Below are 15,302 nucleotides of genomic sequence, written 5' to 3' on the forward strand. Positions count from 1 at the left end.
TGAAAAACTCGCAAATTTAGTTTGTCTATTTCTTATTATTCCACAGTGGAAAAACAGATTAATTTGAGCTAAAGAGAGCACAATTATTTGTGAAATAGTAGCCCCAAAAAAAACCCCCAACACCTCAGAACTATCAGGTGTAGGATGAAACAGAAAGTTGAAGCAACATAAATTTTTTGGCAGTTGCTCAACATTTCCTGACTAAAATACTGCCCTACTTTCCAGCATTTTTGCAAAGCTGGTGTAACTCCATCTAGTAATCCCGACAGAATTTCCAAAAACTCATGGCTTAGATGAAATATCCTTTTTAGAAGATTCTCAAATACCAAGGAAGTCTTTATGGCATTTAATATTTCTCCTAGTTAACTGGGACATGACTGGAACTTAATCCAGTGTGCTACAGTCACAGTTAGGGGCAGACTCATTACGAAGAAGATTCTCTTAGGTCTGTTTTTTTTTTCTCATTTCATGGCATCTTTTACACCCTCTGTTAGTAGAGACCTCGGAATTAAAGCCAACAAATCTCCTTTAGGGTACTGAAGGGAGGGCTTTGCCTGGTAAAAACAAGGTAAGGCAAGAAAATTAAGAGAGGGAAATAAAGTTTCATAAAGTTTCCCTAATTAGCTGATGTTTCTAAATGGTTTCTACCATTCCAGCTGATTTTATCATGGCCTGAAAATACCTATTCAGACATAACTGCATTATGCTGCAACGACAGAATTGCATTGATTGCACATCAGGGACAGGATTCAGGCCTGTGTGAGGGGCCGAGATAAAGAGAGAAATTGCTTTACTTATTGAATGTTTACTGCAATAATTAGTATTGAAAAGATCCCATGGAAAGCTGTGTCAGCAAACATCTATCATCTCTCCAGAAAAATGCCTGAAAATTGGGATGATCTGGTGCTCAACCTGTACCTGCATCACTGCAGCCATTCATCTTTTCCATGGGAAGTGGCAGCTGAGTGCCCAGTTCTAAAATGTTGCTTTTTTGGTATTAAAAATAGCACTGCAAACATTATTTTTGTATCAGTTCCTTGCCAGCCTGGGCAGAGCCGCTTCCCCACGATCCCTGCTGGGATAACTCTTTGCTGGATCTCTCCCTGCTGGGGAATGTTGTGGTTATTTCTCACTTTGTATCAGATTCTGCTCCTTCACCTCCCTTTTTTGAGCTGCTTCTGGCTCTTTCTGCTGCCCCTCTGCTCTGCCCTGCTGAGGCACATCTGGAACGTCACTTTTGATTCCAGGCTCCACAGTTCAGGAAGGACAAGGAGCTGCTGGAGAGGGTCCAGAGGAGGGCACAGAGATGATCTGGGGTCTGGAGCATCTCTGAGGAAGAGAGACTGCGGGAGCTGGGCCTGATTTTCCTGGAGAAGAGAAGGCTGAGAGGGGATCCCAGCAATCCACATAAATATCTCTAAGGAATGTCAAGAGGATGGTGCCAGGCTCTTTTCAGTGGTGTCCAGCAGCAGGATGAGGAGCAGCAGCCATAAATTAAAAGACAACAAGTTCCACCTCATCATGAGGAAGAACTCTCCGTGGATGGGGACAGAGCACTGGAACAGCTGCCCAGGGAGGCTGTGGAGGCTCCCTCTGTGGGGACTTTCCAAACCTGGACTCATTCCTGTGTCACCTGCTCCAGGAGACCCTGCCTTGGCAGGGAGTTGGACTGGATGATCTCCAGAGGGCCCTCCCAACCCAAATTATTCCAAGATTGTGGCCAGCGCCTATCCACGAGGATGCTGCATGCCCAGCCCCTCTCTCAGGGCCCTTCCCTGCCCGTGAAGAGCCCAGAGCAGTGCTCAGGAAAGGGCTGCTCCAGCAGCACCACGCTGCTGCAAAGGAGTGGGCTGCAAGGGAAAGAACCCTGCTGGAAAAGGATCTAAGAATAACACCCGTGCACAAAGACTCATGAAAATACATGAAGGATTTCCCCTGGTATCCATTCAGCCCCAGATTGTGTTTACCTCGCTGAGATATGGAGCTGATTATTCATCAGCAGGATCCCATCAGGAGCAGAAGTCTCTGTTTCCACCCGTGAAAATGATCTTAAGATCACATCAGCATATTTTATTATTGTTGTGACACCAACCCACCCTCCCCAGGTACATGTAAACACCGTTTTTTTTGTTCCACTGGAACAGCTCGCTGGGTGGCCTCCTCCCAAAATAATGAGGAACAAAGGTGCTCCCAGAGATTTGTGTAAAAAACAACTCATCCATCCGAGGAACAGAACAGAACAACCTCTCTGCACACCTGTAATAAAAGCTGCATGGCTGTTTTGATAGCACTGAGTCCCTAATCAAATAAAAGGCAGCTTGCATCATTAAACAGCAGCATCCTGAGAGGCACTGATAGAACATCTTCACCCTCCGTTCAACCCTGGCTGATACAAACAGAACTTCACACAGTATCAAACAGGAGCTCAGCCTGCCCAACATTCAACCTGAAAAGATCCACGAGCCTGAGAAGCCCCTTCAAAGCTACAACAAAAATCAATAATTTTGGGATTTATCACAGTGAAAGAATCCTTTCCATACTAATGACAAAACCAAAAGCTGCAGCTTTATAAAGCCACTGAGGTCCAGCTTAAACCACTCCTTTACAGTGACCCAAGACCCAGATGAGTCTGGAGCAGCAGAGTTGTGACAATGCAGGTCTATAAACACAGGAGGGGTTTAGGGGATTCTGAGGCTTCAAAAGGAGTTTGAGCAGCTCATCGAGGAACTGAAATTCATAAATCTAGAATGCCCTGAAATTCAGACAGGTGCCACTGCCCCACAGAGAGCACTTGCCTCTTCTGATAACCCTCAAAGCCAACACTCCAACCGCTCCCTATCCTGAACTGTCTCACCAATTAACATAATTGAGCTTAACTTCTGAGACACTCCTCTGGATGAAATTAGCTCTGCTGTTGCTGCTGCCTCAGGGATGTTTGCCTGGCTCTGCCAATCTCCAGTGAAGCAGCACCTTTACCCACTGTCAGTAAAACCATTCCCCTTCTCTCATACTCTGGTTGAGAAGCCTTTCTTCCTCAATATTCACTCAAAATGCTTCTTCTGGAACACTCCTCACCCTCTTGCCTTGCTGCCTATTTTTACCCATCTGACAGCTGCCCTGCAACTTCCCTGAGATGTGGCAGCCCTGGGAATGTGCATCCAAGACAGGAAACACCTTCTGCCCACTGCCCCCCGTGCACTCCCCTCTCCCTGTGTGCACATGCATGGATTCACAGCCTGCAGACTGGAAACGGAGCAGGTCTTGGGATGTGAAGCATCTCCTTGTGTTCAGACTGAGGAAAAGATTTCATTGTTGCCCTTCCAGATCGTTTGAAGAGCTCCAGCATGACCAAGTTCCCAACATCTCCTGTATCTGGGAGAACAAAGCTCATTAAATGCTCGATGCTGTCACTTCCAACTCCAAAAAATGCACAAAGCAGAGAATTTTCTGTTTGGACAGGAACATCAACTCCATGATCTGCCATAAATGTTTTTTCCCCCATAAAATCTGTGATTTTTTTTTAATTACACGTTTGTATCCAAATGCAAATTGGTTATTACACCCGCTGTCAGCCTAATACTAAAATCAAATAAATAAAGGAGGATTTTTTTACTCTGGAGCAGTGTAAACTGCAGACTTGAAAATATTCTCCATCAATCAGGTAATAAAAACTTTCCCCTTCCTACAGCTATTTAGATTTTCTGGGAATGACAGTTATTGGTAATTGAGTAAAGCTGCTAAAAAACAAAATGAGGAGTTGCTTTTGATGGAGAGCGAGGACCTTTCAGTGCCCAGTTATCTGAATCCTGAGTGTAAAAATGACAATGCATCACCCAAGCCATAAACCTCCATCAGACACTAAACCAGAATTAAGTCTTCAGCCCAGTTTCCAACTGGCTAATCCCATTTATTCCATTCTTTGTTTTGTTCCTTAAGCAGCTGCTAGGCCATGGAAGTTCATTATGACCTGCCCTGTGATTACTCTAAGTTTTCTTAATAGGCACCTGAGCTTTTTAAAACCCCAAATAAATGATAAGTATCACTTCTTTATCTGTCATTTTGTTGACACCCTGGAGGAAAGAAAATTTTCCTTTTGGGACTGCTGCAATCTATCCTTGGAATATCATTCTCATTAATATTCTATAGTTATTTTTCAATTAATTTACTAAATACTGAGGTAAGAGCCATTGGTTCATAACTGCTGAGCTCAACCACAGTGTTTTAAAAATACAGAAGGCATCATTTTCCCTCTTGTTGCCCAGATTTTATCAACAGGATTTTAACAAAATATTTTACCTTCAGGAAAGTTATTTTTAAAATAAACAAGTTATTTTAAAAATATTTTTAACAAAATAGTTTCACTTCAGAAAATTCCTCCTTTGGTTTTTGGAGATGTTTGGTGAGGGAGTTGCCTCCATTTCAGGGAATCCATTTCAGTAATGCCCCCAGTTGCCTTCTGTGGTTTAAATCTATGGAATCCCTTGGTGTGTCACCAGCTCAGAGCACAGGCAGCAGCCCCAGATTCCTAGGAAGCGATTCTGACAAAATGATGCAAAATAGATTATCTGCATCTTTAATCAATAGTTTAAATGCATATGGAGCATCGAAACATAGTGTTTACTGCACTGTCCCTTGTGGAGCATAATTATGTTTTCTATACATGAAAGCAATTTAATTTGTTTGCATCAAGAGAGACACTCGTGTAATATTCAAAATAATGTGCACAATGATCCAGACAGGATTTAATTTTTTTTAACAATTCTGTACTAAACAACACAAGCCTTTATTGCTTCAGCAGACTATCTGCAGCCAGCATCAAAACAGAAAAGCAGAAGTGAGCTCAAGCAGAAATGAGAGATGATTTGATTAAACCCTGTGTTATTCCACTCTTCCTCTGGACTCAATCTGCTCATTTCAGCGGGGTTAAATAAATCAAATGAGTGACAAATTAACTTTATTTGTCTCTCCCATGCTCTAAGCACAGGATTTGAACTCCTCCTGACCTAAAAGTGCATCTTTAAAGATGGAACTGATTGTGTCTGCCCCAAAACAGGGTAAGTTTTGCTGCCTTTGTGGACAATTTATAGAAGTGTTACCTTTGGTAAGGTTTGGGTACATGTGGGACACAGAAATCAAACACCAGACATCCACCTTCCACTCCTTGTCCTCATGGATGCCACAGCGGTTCTGAGCCTCAGATCTGCAGCAAAGAGGTGACACCAAAACCAAACCTGACAGAATCAAAGAATCCTGGAACATGCTGGGTTGGAAGGGACCCCAGAGGATGATCCAGCCCAACTCCTGGCCCTGCACAGGCACCCCAACAATCCCACCCTGTCCCAACGCTCCTGCAGCTCTGGCAGCCTCGGGACCGTGCCCATTCCCTGGGGAGCCTGGGCAGTGCCTAGCACCCTCTGGGGGAAGAACCTTTCCCTGGGATCCACCCGAACCTCCCCTACTGGATGGTTCTAATGGAATTAACACTGTGTTTGGGGCTGTTTTTTAATGATCTTCCTGTCAATTTTGTTTAATAATAAAGTATAAATAGAGAATTAAAACATCTTACGGTCACATAATTGCCAAGAAAAGCAGAATTCAGTGCTGAACTCTCCTCCCTGGTCCTTCTCCACACCTCAGTGTCCCTGCTGCAGGACAGGCACTGCTGCCATCCCCTTCTTCCCATCTCTGGAGTCAGGTATGGAAAACCAAGGCTAAAAATAGCCACTCTCTTTGTGGAATTTTGGTAACAGAGCTCTACTATGACTAAGTGATCAGTTTTGACGTGTGATGCAAATCTGAAGTTAAAAGTATCGTTTTCCTTTAAAGTTAATTATGAATCGTTAGGGAAGACTGAAATAAAATCTTCTATGACGTTCCTTGCAGCTTTCCCGAGCGGATATGGAAAACAAAAATCACTTCAGAGGGCTGCTTCAAGGTAGCAGACACTTGGTAACTTCGGGGTTTATTTAAAGCAGTCTCGTGTCTAAATCCTGTGGTTTTGTGGTTGCATCTGGAAGTGCCACAATTAACAGATGAAAATCACCTCAGAGGCACAACTGGAGTGCATTAAAGTGAGCAGGTACATGGACAGACATTCATGAGTGTGCTGAAATGTGATCCTCACATTGAAAAAGCACTGCTCAGTCATCACAAACCAGAAGAGAAACAGGAACACTGGGTATTTCTGCCCAGAAAGGAGCCCTTGGGAAAATTCAATTCAGCTGCTTTCTGAGCTCCATGCTCTCCTTGGGCTGCAGAAGGAATTAGCAATATTGCTGAAGCTGCAGAAATTCCATTGTTTTATTTTCACACGGAGATTATTGTTCTCCTCTTCTCCCTTTTAAGTCACTCCAGAAAGAAAGCTGTTCTAACACAACCAGAGGCTGTTTTGGTGGGGAATTTTTAAAGATGAAGCACAAGAAGGCAGAAATAGCAACATATTCTTCCCTCTCTTTTCTCAGCACCGTGCCTCGATCTCTGAGGAATCCTTCTGCCCTCAACCTTACCCCCTAATGCTTGAACATTCCACTTAAATCTCGCTGTGGATGGAGAGGAGGGAACTGAGAGAGCAAGGGGAAGAGAAGTCAAAGAGATTTAAACTGCCAGGAACACACCAAAGGCAGGAATTGATCCGTGTCTGTACACTCAGGGTGACACCTGTGACATCCTGAGCCACAAATATCACAGAGACCAAGATTTCAGGGATTTCAGGGATTAGAGGCAGGTAAATAATTCATGAGCACAGCCACAAGTACAGGGCATGGATGGTGGTGACAGTGACGGACGCTGCCCCAAAGCCCAGCTGAGTGCGAGCCCTCCCCACGTGAGCTCGCTGTCCCTGCAGGGCTGGGCATTGTTCCCAAAATATTCCTGGGAGAAGGCAATGGGGTCATGGATGGGACAGTGCACACACACAGCTGGGAGCTCACAGAAGCAAATCCACTGCTAAAGGAGCGCCCTGCCAAGCCCTGAGTGGCCTGAAACACAAAATCGGATTTTACAGAAGTTTCGCTACATCGTGTTCTACCACCTCCTTTTTCTCTGGAGTAAATTACCTGCAAAGATGGTATCAAAGAATTTCTGGGCACTGTATTGAAGAGGAATAATGGCAATTTCATAGTGATTTCACAGGATTAAGCATGCACCACACAAGAAAATTATCACAGCAAAATCCCATTTGTTACTTCTCCAACACCGAATTTTACCTCTCTTTGGCTGGCAATTAGTTATCACAAAAGTTTCATCAAAGACTCAGTTTCTTTAAATGTAGCACAGTCAGAGTTAGATTTAACCAATAATTAAGCAAATTGGACTTGGCTTAGTACACAGGAAACGATAATTCATAAACATAATGAATTAGCAACTTGAATATTCACACACTGCTTGAGATATTTTTTAGGACTGATAATATTTAAATGTGCCATAAGAAAATAAAAGTATTTTGCAAGTCTATTCGAATGATAAATTCATTTACCTGCATGAAGAGAGGGTAACTGCTGCTCAAATAAGGGGAGATTGACCTGAAAGAGAGAAATGTAAATGGGGAAGCATTTCAAAATCCCAGCATGAAAGGATGACGCAGAACCTTTCCAACAGAAGAAAAAACATCATGGATACAGTGAGAAGGGAAAGAGAAATCCCTAAAAAACCAGGGAAATTACAGACAGATTTGGGCCTTACAGATCGTAGAGAGTGAATAGTAAGACTGAAAAGAATATTTTAAATAAAAATGATGTAGAGAATGCTCAGCAGTGTTTGGCTGGTTGCAGTTACAGCCTTTGCAAAGAGAGAGAGCAGCCTCAAAATGAAGCTCTCAAGTGCTGTTCAGTCAATTCCAACCCTGCTCTGCACGAAGAGGAGTCAAAAATTGAGGTGGAACTTTGAAATCTGTGAGACTTTTCCCAGAAGGAACGAGAGGTGGAAACACAGAGTGGCTGCCTGGGGTGTTCAGTCAGGAAGGGTGTCAGGGTCTGAGCTGCTGCCCCATCCTCAAGTGAAGGAACATGATGTCCAGAAGGGAAATGTGAGGCCTGGAAACCTCTCCTGAAGATGGACACTGGCACCTGTCCTACAAACTCAGTGAGTCCAACACCGTGACAGTGTTTTGATGGAAGGCAGAAATGCACAGGTGGAAGATTGCCCAGGGAAGCTGTGGCTGCCCCTGGATCCCTGGCAGTGTCCAAGGCCAGGTTCACGAGGCTTGGAGCAGCCTGGGACAGTGGGAGATGTCCCTGCCCATGACAGGAGGGTTGAAAAGAAATGATCTTTCAGACCCCTTCCAACCCCAACCATTCTGGGATTCCCACCTCTCATCTTTTATTTGATGCTGCAAACCAGTGGTTGGACCAGGACTGAGGAAATAGAGGGCTCAGATTCCAAGACTCCCTCAACCACAGGAAGTTTAAAAGATTATGCCCCAAAACCCCAAAGTCTCCACAGCCACTGAATCCCATCCATAGGCCCCGAACCATGAGGTGTTTGGAATATAAACTGGGACTGATGCATTTTGGGGCCAGCAATTTTTGACCTGAACACTTCAATCCCACCTTAGCTCTGCTTTAGGTGCCAGATTTTTCTATTGACTGGAAATATATTGAATTGTGTTCCACAGAGTGTTCACTCAGTCACTGAGGAGGGGCCTTCTGTGGAAAAACCCCAGAAATATTTAATTACCACCTCCATGAAGAGGGTTTGGTCTGCTCTGGTTTGGCTGCTCCTGCATTTGGAGCTGCTAAGTTGGATGTGTGTTTGCTCAATAAATATGAAACCAGGCTGATCATTATGGAGTTCTGCTATTTCAGTGCAATTCATCCCCATTTTCTCTTTGATTTCTCCTCTTTCTTCAGTAGATTGGTTTTTAGCTGAATGAGCCTGAGTTGTCATTTGGAGTTTCGCTGCTACACCTTTGATTCATGTGATAAAACAGCAAATGCAGCCGAGAGCATCAAGAACTGTCTGTGGAAATGCTGATTTACTATTGCACTGCTTTGTTCTGAAAAAGATACTGAAATAATGAATCTGTGGCACAGAAAAAAATATCCCTAGACTGGATTTTGCAAATATTAAAGCTTGCTTTACAACATAGTTAATGAATTTTCATCTCCGAGTACATGGACACATAGGACACCTTTATAAATAGTTAAATTCCAAGCTACTGCTGGACAAAGTCTAATAAATGAGGATAAATAAACAGGATGTTGTGTCTGTACTTTCCTGGACAAATACTTTGCAAGGAAATAAGCACTGTTAACTAAATTCCTGTTATTTGCCATTAAAACTATGAACTGAATTTTGGGCATTCTCTAAAATAAATAAACTAAATTAGGGCATTCTTAAAAAAATAACATATTAATCAGTATGCACATTGTGTGTTATGGTCATCTATTATAACATAAAAAAATAGAATAATGCTATTCATCCTCAGTGCATGAGAGCTACTAAATTAAAGCCTCCATACATCAAACTTTAACAGCAGTGAGACAAAAATGAATTGTGCTGTGGCACAAAGTCACACCTCATGGTCACTCCACTGCATTTCCCATTCAGTCAAAGGGTAAAATTAATTAAGATGGCATTAGATACACAGCAAATACATGAAAAAATAAGTGGCCTGAGCAGATTTCATTAAGTTCTAATGTGGTTTAAAATTGCTTTAATAAGTAAGTTCATGACACAGCACTTTTGCTGCTGCTGAAAGGTCAAGGAAAGAAACAGAAGGCCAGGAGTCCACAGCTTGAGTTTCGTGGCTTTGGATGTTGATTTTCTTCAGATTTTAATGACACTGACTGTTCTTTCATTTCACTTGGTAAACACAGGTAGGATTTCATCATCAGGATTACCTCAGAAAGGGAATACTCACCTAAATAAGGGAATTATTATGGTCTGCTTGGTCAGCAAGTTCCTGGTGTGGGAGGATTCCGAGTCAAGGCAACAGCAAGCACGGAAAGGAGAGGGAGAGTCCCCAGTGTGAGTCCATGTCCTGGACACCTATAAAAGGGGAATTCAAATGTGCCACTGGATCACCTCAAAGGTGCTCAACACAGCAACACTGAGAGTTTTATTCCAGGAATATCCTCTTTGCCTCAGAATCACAAATAAACATTTTGAATTCTCCAGGCTAAAAATAACTTACTGAAATATCAGAGCTATTCAAATTCCACTCTGATGGTCTGAGGGCTGTTTTCCACAAAAAATTTAATGCCTGGGTGTAAGAACTCGAACTGGTACTGACAGCAATACCAGTACATTCACATCTCATCTCTTGCCACTGGAATCCATAAAAAGCATGGAGATAAAGGCTTTATTAGCTGACAGAGACTCACTGTTTTTCAAGTCTTCTTACACCACTGTAAAAAACCTCCACAAATATCTGCCAACAACGGGTGGCACCTATGGGATCCTGTATTTACACACTGGAATGGCTGAGCACTGGGGCACACGGTGTCTTTTTTTTTAAGTCCCTGCTCTGCAGCAATAAAACACTGAGTGCCTGTGAATTGTCCAAGGAAATCCTTCCTGTTCCATGCAGTCACTGAGCAGCCTTCTCCATTTTACATGGCATTAGCTTCTCTTTTTATACACTGCTGTCTCCTCCACACTGGGGTGTAAGCAGACAGGGAAAAAAGGAACAAAGTACCCTCATAAAATAAGATTGCCAAGGGATGCCAAAAAGCTGTTTTCTCCTAAATGTGGATCGTCACTCAAGTGACTCTGGGACTCCAGAATTTACATAGCCAAAATCTGGCTCTACACAAGCATTAAAAACCAAGTTATAACCACTTGGAAAAGCTGCAAAGTTTGGGTTTTTTGAAGTTTCGAAGTCACCAGCACTGAGTCAGAGCATCACTGCAGAGAGGGACAGGGACCGAGCGAGTGGCAGCAGCAGCACGAGGGGGAGGCAGACAAAAAACACCCTGGCAGACGTGGGAGCTCAGCTTTGATGTCAAACAAACTCGTGTTTGAGGCTTCTCTTTTCCCTGCCAGTCCCTTGGACTGCCTGGATTTCAGGGGGGTTGAAAGCCTCAACAAAGCTGAGCTGAAGATATTTTAGGAGGAGGCTGGGATTGTTCCCACCACCCCCAGGAACTGCAGTTTTATCGCTGCTGAGTCTTTGATCAACTTGTTGCCTAAACTTGGAGCGATTTGTCATTGATTTGTCATTCCTTTCCTGCCTGGAGATGCAGGGAATCTTGGAGAGAGTGAGTTAGCAGCTTGTCAAAACTGTGACTGATGAACAAGAGTGCCTGCAAGAGGCTCTTTTTGCTTGGCAGCTTTGCTGCTGTCGGGTGACTCCAGAGGTGTCCTGTTCCCCTCACTTCCTTCCTTTCCTGTGCACAAAGGAACAGGGACAGACCTGGATGGAGCAAGGCAGCCCAGGGAGATACTCGGGGGTTCTGCCTCTGCTTTATGGATGAAATTTTAACCTAAGCTATACTTGTGATTCACTTTCTCAGGCTGAAGTTACAGGTGCCCCCAGTAATGAAGAAAATCAGCAACTAAACCTACCAAAACTACACGGAAAGAATCTTGGGAAGCAAAAACAGCTGGACAGCACCCGTGGCTGGGAGAAGAAACTGGTAACCAGCCTCAAGAAGCTGAAGCAGAAGTTGGAAGCAGTGGAAAACTGACAGGAAAGGGTCAGAGAATGAAGCTTTTCACCATCTGCTTTTTGAAGTAGAAAAACAACATCTCTCCTGAAGTTCAGAAAGCTCACTAATGCACAGCAATTTATTTTGGGATCTTAAAATCAAACGTGGAATAGAGCTGCCAAAATCCTGTTTTATCCAACTTTGCAGTATTTGAGCCGTTTCTCTGGATTTTGCCTCTGCTTCTATTTTATGTCACAGGATAGATCCTGACAATGGGAAAAATTAACCCAAATAAATTCACTGTGTAGTCACTTACCTGTTATTTTGCGAAAAAACAAGTGGTTCAGTCTGTTCATGAGATGCTGAGTCAACTTTCTGTTCAAAAAGGAATTGAAGATGCCAAGCACAGCTATTAAACAGAGGCATCATAAATGAGAAAGGTCAAAACAAGCTCCTTCCTTAGGCTTCCAACAAGTTCTTTATGATCGCTGACTTTTAATGCCTCTTCAAGAACCAGGAATTTTCTGAACTGGTAAAGAAATGGCATGTTTTGTCAAAATAATAAAGAGAAAAACAGGATGACAAAGTAATTCTATAATTATCAGTCTGACAATGATCCCAGGCCAAGGAATGGAACGACCGAGGCAGAGCTCATTAAGCACAGAACTAAAAAAGTGTAATTAACACCAATCAAACTCAGGTTTATAGAGATTAGATCGTTGCCCAGCTAATGAGGTTTCTCTTTGTAAGATTAGGGGTTGATTAATGAAAGGTGAAAACATAAGAAACATTTAGTTTGGGTCCTGGACGGTTCATTTCAAAGAGTTAGGAATGAACATGGTGGAAAATGGGATGAGCTGGACTGTGTTCCAAAATTAAAACCGTGGAATCTGTTGGGATGGGATTGTCCAGGGTTCATGTCTGAGAGGGTTTTTGTGGGTCATCACCTCACACAAGGCACTTTGAACCAACACTGTACAACCAGCCAGAGCCAGAAGGAAATCCACAGGCACATTCCTAACCTGGTAAGAGGTAGTTTATTAAATCCCAATAAATTGATCAACAACAATGTTTGCCAATACTCATTTGCTCTCTCTTCCCTAAGATCCCTCCAGTTTATCTCCTACCCCATCCCAGTTTGAGGGATGCATCCCCATGTTTATCCATCATGCTCACCTGATAAAATCTTTCCATTTGTTCATTTTTAAATTGTTCATCTTTCACTGCATTCACTGCACTTCACCCTCTCACGTGTTAAACACTCCGTGCTATTTATTCGTCAGATGTCACCGCAGAGCTTCTCTGTGCTGTTGTCACCCTTCTCTTTTTCCCCACAGATCGCATTCTTCCAACCAGTTCCATCAACATCTTCTCATTTTTCTCCAGAGGGCCAGAGAAAACATCAAATAAGAGCAGTTCTGAGATTGATTCTTCAGAAATTCCATATTTGAGTCACAGAATTCCTTGCAGTACAAATCAAAACAAACTTAAAAGCCTACCAGAAACTATGTGGTGAACAAGATGGAAAATGTATTATTCAGGCCAGCTGAAAGAGATAAGATCCAATTTTTGGACACTGGGATAGAAAAATATACTTAAAACTAAAGATATTTTTTAAAACAGTGACCAGAATTGATCACAATGTTTCGGTGATTATTTAAAGCTAGAAATATTCTAATCCAGACAATGTATTCTAAATGGCCTAAATTAACTTTTAACATAAAGCTAAAGCCATGGCTGCTGGATTGTATGGTAACAATAGGGTTTTTTCATGTTTTATGATCTACTTTGAATCTCAAGTTGATTGAAGAGGCAAAATTCCTGATGGAGTGAGAATACACCTCCTCCCCTGTGAATACAAACCTTGAATATGGATGTTCACACACACACTCCTCAGCATTCCCACATTTTTCTGCCTTTTGCTCTTCCATACAGTTATCTACAGCTCAGAGTGAATGATTAATTTTGGATTTGCCCTCTAATATTCCTTCTGATGCTGCATTAAGTGATCTAAGGATGTTAATCCCTTAGTGCTCCATAGTTTGGGCCTTTTGGGCTGTCCTAAGCACACACCCCACCAAAATCTGGGCTTTTTTCTCTGCTGTAAGAATTCTTTGGATAAATCTGAGCAGAGCACAGAAAAGCATTTACAGGACTCTTTTCAGAAAAGTTATGGCTTCAGTTAGAGCTGTACAGGAGCATCACCTTTGGTAATCAGACTTCAGGACTTCTGTAAGCACAGATGATAAAATCAGTAACATCCATAAATCAGAACCCAAAAAAGTGGGAAATTCCACGTGGTGTCTCACATCCATCACCATTTCACTTTGCTTGCTCTTTCCTAACACAGAACAGTGTTTTGTGAGACGTAACAGATCATTCTGGAGCAGAAATTCCATTGGGATCTTTACCTCTTGGGTGCTGTTGGTGTAACTCCTTGTGGTGTTTCCCTGCTGGAGAGTGGGTGAATCTCAACATGGTGGTCAGTGTCAAAGGCTGGACTTGCTGCCCTTAAAGGTCTTTTCCAACCTAAATGATTCCACGACTCTCCAAGTCAGCACCTTTTTCCATCCTGTGGCATGAAACAGGAAGGAAAGACAAACTACAGAGGAACAGTTCAAATACTGCAAACTTTGGATAAAAAGAGATTCCACATTTGCTTTTAAGGTGCCAAAAACTTACACCAGACAGAGAGATTGAAGACAACTTGCAGGCAGCAGAAATTCAAAAGAAAGATTTTTATAAAAATATTTTATAAAATTTTTATTAAAATTAATATTATAAAAAAAAAGAGATTTATTTTATAAAGTTCTTGTGTTCCTTTCCACCTTTTTTTTTTTTTTCCCTGAACTTTAAGACAGGATAAAAGAGGCCACGGACACAGGTAGGCAACCCAGTGCAGCCAGAAGTGCAGGAGAAGACAAGAATCCTTCCCACTTTCTCTTTATTATGAAATAAAAGTGGAGCAATGAATCATCCCAGCACAGACAAATCATCCAAAACATCTTAAAACAGGCACTGAGTGACTGCTGTAACATCACCTGTCAGTCAGTCAGTCAATCAAAAGAATGCAGGGCTGAATGAGCCCAGGGCCAACTGGAAACCCTTGCCTTCAGGGAAACAATGGGATTTTGGAAATTCCTTTATTTCATTTCCTCAATCCTTAATTTTTAGCCCATTTGGGAAAGCAGAGGCCAACATTCCCAGATTTCCCAGGTCATGAAGCCAATGAGGACTCAGAGGGCACCACTGCCCCAGCAGAAGCAGAATCACGTGCAAAGAACTTCCCACAAATTAATTCCTGTGTGAAGGACTTCCCACAAATTAATTCCCACTCGGAAAAAAACCACATATTTTAAGAATAGCAATTATTCCCCTCTATAAGAATATTCACTTTTTTTTCTCCTATGGCCACTGGCTTCATCCCTGAAAAGACTTCTGTGTAAATAAATAGAGTTTCTACCAAGGAGAACACTCTGTAAATATAAAACATAAAAATACCATATACTATATAAAAGGAGTAGACATACTATATAAAAACACTGTATAAAAGGGATTTTTTTTTTCTTCAAAAGGACTTCTGGCAGGTATTTGTGGCTGAAAGTACCACCCATAGCTCTTGTCTTGATTTCACAACTGTTCAGATAATCCAGCTGTAAATATTTTCGTGTTAAATTCTTTTTGGAGGAAAAACATTCATTTAAGCCTTATTTT

The sequence above is a fragment of the Corvus hawaiiensis genome, chromosome 10 (assembly GCF_020740725.1).
Source record: "Corvus hawaiiensis isolate bCorHaw1 chromosome 10, bCorHaw1.pri.cur, whole genome shotgun sequence".
NCBI classification, from domain to species: domain Eukaryota; kingdom Metazoa; phylum Chordata; class Aves; order Passeriformes; family Corvidae; genus Corvus; species Corvus hawaiiensis.